The sequence below is a fragment of the Mustela erminea genome, chromosome 9 (assembly GCF_009829155.1).
Source record: "Mustela erminea isolate mMusErm1 chromosome 9, mMusErm1.Pri, whole genome shotgun sequence".
NCBI lineage: Eukaryota > Metazoa > Chordata > Mammalia > Carnivora > Mustelidae > Mustela > Mustela erminea.
Genome location: NC_045622.1, coordinates 23,564,700 through 23,576,379, shown reverse-complemented (window position 1 = coordinate 23,576,379; position 11,680 = coordinate 23,564,700).

Genomic DNA, 11,680 nt, shown 5'->3' with positions numbered 1-11,680 from the left:
GCTCTTTCCATAGTTTGGCTCTTGTGGACACTGCTGCTCTAAACATTAGGGGGCATATGCTCCTTTGAGTCACTATGTGTGTATCCTTTGAATACCTAGAAGTGCAATTGCTGGGTTGTAGAGTAATTTTATTTTTAACTTTTTGATTTTTATTTTTAAGTAATCTCTCCATGCAATGTAGGGCTCAATCATATCCCACTGACTGAGTCAGCCAGTTGCCCCTATAAGGCATCATTTTAGTCTTGTATTGCAGAGAAATAGAATGTCATGGTGGTTAAGAGCTCGGGTCCTGTATTTAAGACTAGTTTCAATTCAGAATCTCTATATGACCTGGAGCAAGTTCTTTACATCTCCATAGATTTTTTGCTCCTTATTAATATAGTAAGAATAAAAATAACTGTATTTACTGTACATGATTTTTTTTTAAGTGGCAAAGTCATCTTTTATAGTACCTGGAATATAGAAAGCACTCAGCAAAGTTTTGATTGCAATTATTGTCCTTCTTCTGGCCCCAAATTGTCCTGCATTATTGCTATTAGTATCTTCATGTTAGGCTCTAACTAGATGTAGGCTGTCTCCAAAAATCAAATTCACAACTGAAAGAGTAAGAATCATTAGGCAGTAATGGAAAATTGGAAAAATAATAGTAATAAACATAAAAGTTTCTTTTTGAGTTTGATGGCCCCGTTACCTGTAATGTTACCTGTAACGTGCTCACCCACCATATGGCAAGTACTCAGGAAGTACTCTGTTGGGAGGACGGTCAGTCTGCTTGTTCCACAGTGCCTGGAACCTAATTGCTTCTCATTAATATTTGTTGACAGATGCCAATTAGATAGTGTCGAGTGATAAGTTTAGTTTCTGACACTGATCAGGCATTCAACAAATGGAAGCACTCAACTAGACTATTCCAGAGTCTTCCTGGGACCTGTCTCCCCTCCCTTCAGTCCCGTTTTCACTTGAGCACCAGTGTTTTTCTTTGTTGGAAACATAGTTCTCTTATTCACTGTATTCATTTATATCATGGATCTCTGGTACCTTCAGGAGAAAGCCTATGCTCTTTTCTGTGGCATTCAAGGCCTCCTGGAAGCTGCCCAAAGAGCCACATCATCTCCTGCTCCTGTATTCTACACTTCCTGTGCCTCTCTGAGCAGCCTCAGGACCCTCTTTCCTCTGCCCCTTTGACAGGCTGTGGCTACTGTCTGCTATGCTCTCCCAACTCCCAGCCTGAAACTCCACTCTAATATTATCTTTTTCTGATGTTATTTTGGATGTTGTCCTCATCCATCCCAAGCAATTTTAGGGTCCTCATGCACATCTTTATTGTGTGTATATGAAGAATACATGTATATACAGATATATATGAATAGAATATGTGTGTGAATATTATATATATTCTCACAATAGACCACACTGTTTTTTTAAAAAGATTTTATTTATTTAAAAAAATTTATTTATTTATTTGACAGAGAGAGAGAGAGAGAGAGCACAAGCTCAGGGAGTGACATGCAGAGGGAGAGGGAGAAGCAAACTTCCTGCTGAGCAGAGAGCCTGACATGGGGCTCGATCCCAGGACCCTGGGATCATGACCTGAGCTGAAGGCAGACACTTAGCAGACTGAGCCATCCAGGTGCTCTCAGGATTTACTATTTTTAATGTATCTATTAGCCCCACCAAACTGTCGTCTTCAACTTATCATTCCTCAGAAGAATTACCCTGCCACCTAGTTTATTGTCTAAGTGTATTCCAAGTAAATGTAGACTAATATATATCGTGATATCTGTCTTTGCTGAGTGAAGGAGTGAGAGAGAGACTGACTCACTGGCTGACTGACTGAATGAGTAATCTTACACGCCGGGGACAGTGTCTATCTATGTTGAGTTGAGTGGGGCTGGTGTGATCACAAAAGTCTGTACATATTTATGGGTTGAACAAGTGTTATCTGGTGATGAGGCTGTCTTTTTGTGTGTGTTCTTTTTCTCTTTCTAATGTTTATCGCTATGGCTCTGTGACTTCAGGTTTAGACAAAGTAGGTCAGAGTGAGGGGATAGAGAAGAGATGGGTCCCCAGGGCTGGAGGCTGTGGTCTCTCCTGTCTCCCTCTACCTGCAAGTAAGGATGTGTCTCTTGGGATGGAGAGTTCATTCCTGGCATTTCATCCTTTGTATTCTTTTGAAGCTAATCTGAGAAATAGGGATATCCTCTTATCTGTAACTCACATTTCCAACCTCCCTTCTTAACCCCAGGGAGGCCTTTCCCAGACGTGGAGGTATAATGTAGCTGAAGAGGTCACTGGGCGGGGTAGGGGACTTGGGTGTGGATTACAGCAGGTCACTTGAGCCCTCTGGACCTCTGTGCCTTCATTTATTAAAGGAGGCTTTGCCCCGCCCCCTCTAGTCTTGACCATCTCGTGTTATACAATGACTATGGAGCTGATAAGGATGATCATACAGTAGTAGTAGCCTTAGGAGAAGGTCAGTGGGGAGATCAAGGCCTCCAGGCAAGCTCTTGCCTCCTGTGCATAAAATCAAAGAGGGCACATTTAGCTAATGTGCTTTATCTTGCCCATCAGCCCTGGACACTAATTCCATGGGCTGATCACAGTCAGCCGTCCTCATCATCTAAGGAGATGCAATCCCAGGAGCAGCTGCCCTCTGACCTGCTGGCTGGCCTGTGCATTACTCAGCCTGTCACTGGGCCCGAGACTGGCCCACTGCCTGCCGGGAGCTCCTCAGTCTGGAACAGCCCCAGCGCCGGGGATAAAACAGGATGCTTGCTGGAAGGGGTGGCAGGGTGGAGACCCTTAGGCTGGGAAGATGATACAGGCCAGAGCAAACACACATGCTCAGCTTGAGTGCCCGAGGAAATGTGGCTGTATCATGATCAGGGACAAAGAGAGTGGCTGTATGGGCCCCTGGGAGAAAAGTGTCTGGCTTGGTACTCAGACACTAGGAAAAGGTCATGGTTTTGCCAAACCAAACAATCGAGGCATAAGGGACAGGCTCGGCTGATATGTTGGTGGTTAAGTCAACTCTCTGTCGCCATTGTCTATCTTTCCCATTCAGTGCAGAGCTCTGGCTACAATAATGAAAAGGAGATTTCAAAATCTCAGTTCCTGACAGGATCCATCATGGGGGAGATCGAACACCACAAAAAGCCAGCCTGGGCCGGAGCCTGATTCAACAAGTTGCTTATCCCAGTGGGCGGAGCCTGGAAAGTTCTTCTCTAGCTGCTGTGGGTCTGGAGGGCCCCAAGGCAAATCCTTCTAGAAGGAGTTCCTGAGTTTTGATGGACCTTAGGTCAGGTATCCCCATGCTCCTGGAGACGAAATGAATGGAGAAAGGGGTAGATGGGGAGATGATGGAAACCGGAAGCTTGAAGAAAGAAAGGACGGGGATGACATCGAGAATGAGTACATGACGGGGGTGCCTTGGTGGCCCAGTCCATTGAGCATCCAGCTCTTGGTTTCAGCTCAGGTCATGGTCTCAGGGTTTTAAGATCGAGCTCCGAGTCGGGCTCCATGCTCTGCAGGGAGTCCACATAAGATGCTCTCTATCTTCCTCTATTCCTTCCTCACTCACACACATGTGCACATTCTCCCTCTCTATCTCTAAAGAGATAAATAAATAAATAAATCTTAACAACAACAACAAAAAAGAATGAGTACATGACCAAAGCTATCAACCACAGTGCTTTTGGGTAGCAAATGGGCTTTGCAATAGCTCATGACCCTGAGCAAATTTCTTACTCACACTGACTGAGCTTTGACTCTCTCATTGCGGACACAGGAAATGCATCAAATTCAGTTTGAAAACAGACGAGGGATTGAAAAGTTTGAAATATTACAATCACAGGGGCTTCAAAGTACTACTCCTCCTTCCTTTCACCAGTGTACATGATGTCGTGCATTCATCCTGTCCTCGTCTTGGTACTCAGACACTAGGAACTTGGTTTGAACTTGGGACACCACGGCCGCTTAATCCAAAGACTGGAACTCCTTTCAAGGCTCAAGCCCGTTATGCGGAAGTCCTTCATCCCGAAGGAATGTTTGAGTCTAGGCAAACTAATGGACTGGAATAAGATTATAGCCCCTGCTGGGATAAATCAGTGTTGCTGGGCTCTAAGGAGTGGCTGGAGGGATGCTTGCAAAACCCAGTAAACAGGACATGGAGGAAGTCAGGAGCTGGACTCAGGCTGTTAACAAGCTCCCCCCTCATTGTCAGGAAACGTGGGGAGCTGAGGGCCACAGAGCACACAATGATGCCGCGGGAAGTGGCCTTTATAAATACCCAGGGGTCAGGGCCAGGCCCGGCAAACAATAGGGGAAATGATGATGGAGGGCAGTGGGTGTGGGGGGTGGGGAAGGCCAGGATGATTCCATCAATGACAATAGCTGAGCAGGCAGTTGGTGGGGGTGGAGGGGGTGGAGGTGCAGAGGGAGGCCTGGGGATTGTGAACCAAACAATACAAATTGCCAGGCAACTCAATAGCCATAACACAGGGCAGTGGATTCTGTAAATAGTCCCCCGTGTGTCCCATTGTTCCTTCAAGAACTTCTCCCTGGCCCCTACGTGTGAAAGGTCTGTGTTTTGCTCCATTTACAGGAAGCTACTCCAGCATTCAGAGGACACCAGTCCTCACCAGCGGTGAGAGTGGCCTATTTGGCCTTGCATTCATCCTTTTAAGCAAACAGGCACTAAAGGAAGCTTGAGAAACCTGGTGTGGACGGGACAGAGGACAACAGACAATGCTCACAGATCTTCACTTTGATCTAATCTTCTAGATCCATATGGTAGAGTGGATGGGGATGAATAGATTAGGGTATCACCCTCTGTCATGTAAGAAGATCCATCTATAGACTATGGTTTATAATGAAACCAAACATGTGAAGGGCTCTGGGAAAGGCAAGAAACTAAAGTAGGATTTTTTTTTGTCACTTTCCCAGCATGAATTATTACTTGCTGGTTGAGCAGGCAAGTGAATGACTATGGTAAAGCTATCTAAAGGAACTACCCAATTTCTTTCATAGATCAGTTCCTAGTTCTTTCCACGATAAGCTATAAAGGGGACAGATCATTTATGTTCTTTGGGCTGCAATTTTCTTTAGAACATGGGGTTTGTTACTGAGGTTCTCTAAGATGCTATATTCAAGGAAAGAAAATTTTAGATAAACCCATTTTTTCCCTCAGTCTTTATCGAACCATTATCTGTTGAGCATTGAAAGTTCATCTTTTAGTCCAACATGTGGACATGTTAGGGAGGGAGCACTGATTGTATCTGTTCATGGAACATGTATGATTTCATGAAATTCAAAGAAAGATAAAGGAAAGAAGTTGTCATCAAATGGCATTTTCAATCCTACTGTGTGTTCACAAATAATAACGTGATTTCCAAGTACAGAGTTGGGATATATGACCTCAAGCAGAAATTGTAAACTCACCAGACTGAAAGTTCTATATCTCTGTTCATGTATTTTCTAGCACTTCATTGTAAACAGGATTAAAGATTTGATTGGGTAATCAATTGTTTAATACCATCCCTTTCTCTAAATTGTAAGCTCTATGAAGGCAGGGCTACGTCTTTCCTGTTCATGTCGTTTTCCTGGTGCTCAGTGTAACTCTGCCCATGCAATTGGCTCTTAGTTGGCCACGTATTGAGTGACTAGTGGAAAGAATGCTCTCTTGCTGAGGAGTTTCTTCTCTCTATACAGACTGTCCTAGCAGCCAGATGGAATCTGTGACTGGGGACTGGCTTCTTGTAGGGGCCTCCCCACACCCCTCCAGGTGTAGGGATGAATCCAGCAGGAAGCGTCTTCAGGGTGCCCTCCAGAACGACGGGGTTCACTAGGCCAGCTGTGTCCCCCATGGCAGGGAATCTGCTCTTGAAGTAGCTCATGGCATTCTTAATTGACTAAAGTTGTCTAAATGGGAGTGAAATAAAGTATGTAACATTCAAATGAGAATTAAGACACTTCCTAACTACTTTAATACTTACTATTTATTACGCACATTTAAAAAGCACAGGCTTGATTGGATAAGTCGGTTAGATGGGTGATGGGGATTAAGGAGGGCACCTGTGTTGAGCACGGGGTGTTGTATATAAGTGATGAATCACTGAATTCTTCTCCTGAGATCAGCATCACACTATACATTAGTTTACTAGAATTTAAGTAAAAATTTCAAAAAGAAAAACAACAAGCAATAACAACAACAACAACCAAACCTAAGCCCATGTAGGCTTTGCCTTTCAGTGGGAAAAGATTAAACAAGACATGAATTTAGAGCTAGCTGAGAATATCCTAATTCTAACCTTAACCTTCACATATTGCTGGCGGAAATATAAATAGGCATATATGTTCTGGCAAGCAATTTTGTACTAAGTTATATCAAAGCCTTAAAATATTTATATTCTTCAACCCAATAATTTTATTCTGAGAATCTTTCATAAAGGTGGACAAAAATTTATAACCAAAGATGTTTATTGTAGCTTTATAATATAAATTTAAAAAGTAGGAAATAACTTATCTGGTAGTAGAGGATATTTAATTAAAGGGATAATACAAATATAATAGAATATGATGATGCCATTGAATTAAATTATTAAATTAATGGTATCATTAAAACTACTTTTATATAAAGTTTGGATCAGTGACTCTTATTTGACAAAATGGGAAAATGCAGGCTACAAAATATATTCAGAATATAATCTCAATTATGAAAAAATACATATAAATCTAAAAAAGTCTATAAGCATTGTTATAAAACATTAACAGTGATGGTTTCAGGATGTTAGAATGGTGATTTTTCTATTTTTCTTCTTGATACTTTTTTCCTTTTTCTAAAATGGATCATTGTAATTATAGACATATATTCTATAATAAGCCTTAAAAAGCTTTCCTTTGGTGAGTTTATCTTTAAAATTTCAAATGTAATGTTTCTCTCTTAATCTCTGGAAGGAACTATGTAGGCTTGAGGCCCTTTATGAAGAAAAAGAGAAAGGGAGGCAGACAGAGACTCAGTGCTGTCAGAGAAAATATTCTTTTGGTTTTGGAAATGATCACAAGGGAATCGCAATTATAATGTACAAAGACATACAAAGTACCTGTGCTCTCCCCGCCCCCTTTCTTGACAAGTCATTGAATGGAAGTGGAGATCATTTAAAAGGATGTTTTCAGCAAAGCTCTAGAGAGTGGCAGCCATGTGCCAACTTAAGATGAAGTTCCCATGGTCACAATGATTAGACTTTGGAACCATCTTTGACATTAGAAGGTTTTCAGAGGTCTGTTTTCACGAAAGAATGAGCAAAACAAAGTACAAACAGAGACACCACGGCACGATAGTGGTGAGCTAAGCATAGGTTAAACTATCAAAGCTAACATTGGTTGTGAGCTCACCATGTGCCAGGCCCTGTTCTTAGTGTTTAGTTTGTGTTAATTCCCTTAATTATGGTGGAAAACCCATGAGTGAGATGATATTACTATCCTCACTTTATAGATTAGTAAATGGAGGTATAAAATATTAAGTCACTGGTCTCCCGTCACAGAACTACTGAAGAAATCAGGAATTAAATTCAGCAAGTCAAGCTTGGAGTCTTTACTTTTTTATCATGGTATCATGATAAATGTTCAGAACAATAGAAAGGCATTACCAGGTGTTTGTATTCCCATAACCATGAGACTCATTCAGTAGGACAAGAAATTGCACTTTGAGAAAAAATAATATTGTAAAAGGAAATAGCTATATTTCCCTTAAGACCTATAGTCCCATTCAATATTCATTCATTCAATAAATACTTATTGAGGTCAGGATGCCCTGGAAAGAGAGATAAAAGATTTACCCTAGAAAGGCAGACAGACAAGTAAGTAAATGATATGCTGAAGGCCACTGCACACCTTTGATGGACGTACTCAGGATTGATCTAATATCATGAACATTTTAGAAAAGACGCGTTGACAATCTGAACAATGGCAAGAAGACTACAGGGAGAAAGATTTGGAAGTAACACAGCAATCAGCTCCAAGGACTTCAAATACAGTCATCTCAACTGGATGAAAAAGATAAAATTGTTGACTATCATAGTTGCAGACCCATCAGGAAAGAGATGGTACATTCTAGCTTTAATAAGTTTAATATAAGGATTATTTACAGAGTGTGGGATTGGGGTTTAAGAAATGAACTGGGGATTGAGCCATGCCCTGGGGTTGGTAACATCAGGAAGTAGGAGATTTTATCACTCCAAGCCTGATGGGCAGCAGGAAGGAATGATTACCAGAACCCCAGAGGGCTATGTGGAAAGGGATGCGTGGTAGGGTCTGCCCTTTTGTCTAGGAAATGGCCTGACCATGGCGACCCTGCAGGGACAGTGGCAGGGAATACATGAAGCACCTTGACTGTCCTTCCTTATTCCAAGTCTCCTACCAGCTCACCAAAGTCAAACCCAGCAGGCAGCCAAAGAGCAAGGGTACTCATTTATGTCCTGTAAGTCAGTTTCTCCCTGGCTTGTGCTTGGGAAAGGGATGTGGATCTGGGTTGTGGGGGAGCATGCGGAAGGTATCTACCTCAGTAAGCATTCACACCTGGTAACAAGAGAGGGGGTAGAATCTGCCGCGAGTCCCAGCTTTGGGAATTGGGTCATTATTTCCAGGTCCTGAGAGAGGAAACCAAAGAACATGAAGGGACACATTTTGAAGCACATGTTACAAATTCATATAAAACTTCCAGTCTGTAATTATTGTATGGAGAGAGGGCGGGAGTTACAGAAAACTCATAGTTACCATGGGTTTCTATAGGTGGGAGTCCTAACTATGGTGGCAGGAGAGGTAAATCAGGAGGATACATAGAGAGTGACTTGAAGACATGAGGAAGTGTTGGGGGAGGGTATGGTGGGGACAGAATCCCCAGCCCAAAGATGTGATGAACATAATGGCAGTCAGAAGGAGCAGTGTAGGGGTTCCAAATCCATCTACACCTGGCCTCTTCCTATGGGCCAGGATTCTTGGGTTGATGTCGGCTTCATATGGACTCCCACAGTTCCCAAGGGAGTATGCACAGTGATTGGGGTTTTCAGCTGAGGAGTTAAAGATGAGGCCTCAGAATAGAACCACCCAAAGATGACCTTTCCTCTCAAAGCCTTCCTTACCTTTTTGCAATAGTATTCGTTGACCGCATCGCACCTCACAGGGTGTTTTTAATGATAAATGAGATAACGTCTGTGAAGCCCCCGGAGAGGAAGCCCCAGTGTAGATAAGTGCATGCTTGGGTATTTTTAGCTGAGAGTTGGGTGTTCAGGACGTGCCATTTTTTTTTTTTTTCAGGACGTGCCATTTAGCAATTCCTGGAGCCTTGAAAAGGAAAGAGAAAGGGGTGGGGAGACAGGGAATCAGTGGCATACAACACATGTTGTTTTTCGAGAAATCCCTCCCACCCTGAGTGTAAGAATCCACGTCAAAGGAAGCAAACACCATGTGTAGATAAAACAGGAAGGTGACAGGTTTGCTTGCTTGCAACCAAGATTGGGGGTATGGCAGTCCCGGCTGCGTGTTCACTCTGGGGGGGGACAGAGGTCCTGTCGCCAGCTACTCCGCTGATAATGAAACCAGGGTTAACTCACTCTCTGTCCTGTGTAGAATGGCAGGAAACATCTTCATCACCCATGACTCCTGGAGAGAGTGGCCGGGACGCGGTGGGGCGGGGGACATTTCCTGTCAAGATTCCGGAAAAGGTGCTCGCTCTCCACGGAGGCAGGAGCACCAGCGTGCTGACCCGTACAAGCCAGGCTGCAGCGTGCTGACCCGTACAAGCCAGGCTGCAGAGTGACCACAGGGGCTGGCCCACCCTCCTCAGACCGTATCTGCTTCATAAGCACAAAGCCTTTGAGCAAGTCATAACAGGAACCTTGGAAAGATAACGTACTTGGAGAAAGGTCTTGGAAGAGTTCATCCAACTGCTTTGTCAATGCTCTTTTGCCTTTTCTTCCCTGTTCTGTAGTAAAAATGTTTATTTCTCAGTTCCCTGCTACAGATCTGCATCTCCTTATATCTGAAAAGGCAGTTGCGTTTGAGCACCTCTCATGCCCCAGGCCCCGAGTTAAATGTTTTGTGTACATCGTGTCATTTAACATTCCCTGCGAAACCGTGATTTGTTGATCCATTTTTTCATCAATTTATTTTTCGGTATATTGATCCATTTTCCCAGGCAATAAACTGAGGCAGATAGCTAAGACTGAATGATCGGGGTTCAGATTCTGTGTCACTGTATATAAACAGCATGGCGTTCAGGAAATAATTTCAGCTTTCCAAGCTCAATTTCTTTATTTATGGGTTGGAGGGCATGGTTGCCATTATAGGATCATTATGAAAGTTAAATGAGATAGAGCAGATGAAATTTGAATTTAGTCGTGTGTTATGTGTGTCTGCTTTATGACTATTCTGTTAAATTCAGAAGCCAAAAAAGACACGGAGAAAACTAGGATGTCTTTCTCAGGCTGCTTGACCCCAGGCATTCAAATTTATTTCAGAGTAAAATCCATGGGAGAGAGTAATTTTATGTTGACTTTGGCTATCCTGTTAGTTTTGCTTTCTTAAAACAGAAAGAATATGCCCTCTGTAGATACCTGCAGAGATAATCTAGCTATGCCTTTTTGATTGTGTAAGATTATCCCTTGGTTTGTGAAGCAATGACAGACAACCTATTTTGAGGGAATGAGTGATGAAACTCGTATCACATCCCTTGGTCTCTCGCCGTGAGCGGTTTCGTAGCAAGCCAGCAATCACCTGCAAGATAAAGGATTGGGAGATAGGCAATTTCCTTAGAAGATAGGAAGGTTTTAATTACATGAAGTCCTAAAACATTAGCTTCTCCAAGGACCCAATTTACTTAATTACAAGTGAGGAAATTAGGAGCCAGTTCAGTCAAGCTCAAATTCCCACAGCCAGCAAAGGGTAGGGGCGGGATTAGAGCTCAGTACCCGTAACCCAAGGTTCTTCTCACTGCATGGGATTCAAATTTTGCATTTCCTGTCCTCCATATGGTCTCTTAGTTGAGTATCTCATACCCCTTTTCTGAGTATTCTCCCCCTAAAACAATGGATGGGGTTTGTAATAGGGCTTTCCCAAGGGAAACGTTCATAAAATATTTGTAATGTGAAAAAAACAATGGTGTACCTGGAAACACTTTACTAAGTGGTTTCTCGACTCTCTGACTGGCTCTTCCTGTTACTAAGACTTGGATTTGGATCAGTTAGCTCATATGGTGTAGACAGCCATTCACCTAGAGCAGGACAATGAAGAGCAATTGTTCTCCCCCACCCCCCCACCTTCTTAAAAATGTGTCATTCTTTCCTCTCTTCTCAGGATTGTCCCTCATTTGAGGAATATTAAATATTGCAATTGCCTTCAAGTAATCACACCCCCCAATGATAGTTCAGTCTCTGGCAGCAAATACTTCTTACCGGTGGAGAATCAGACAAAGTGACAAGGTTAATTCCCAACAGGACACGAGGATGTTGGTGGTGTGAGGCTATCATGCTCGGGGAGGCACATCAATTACTTCCCTGACAGTCCAAAACGAGTGGGGGAAGGGCTTCATCTGCGCCTAGAATATTACCTCCTCTCAACATGTATCAAGGCCTTTGATGTTCTTCGTGATGTGAATGGGAGGAAATCAAGGTGCTTTCTTGAAACC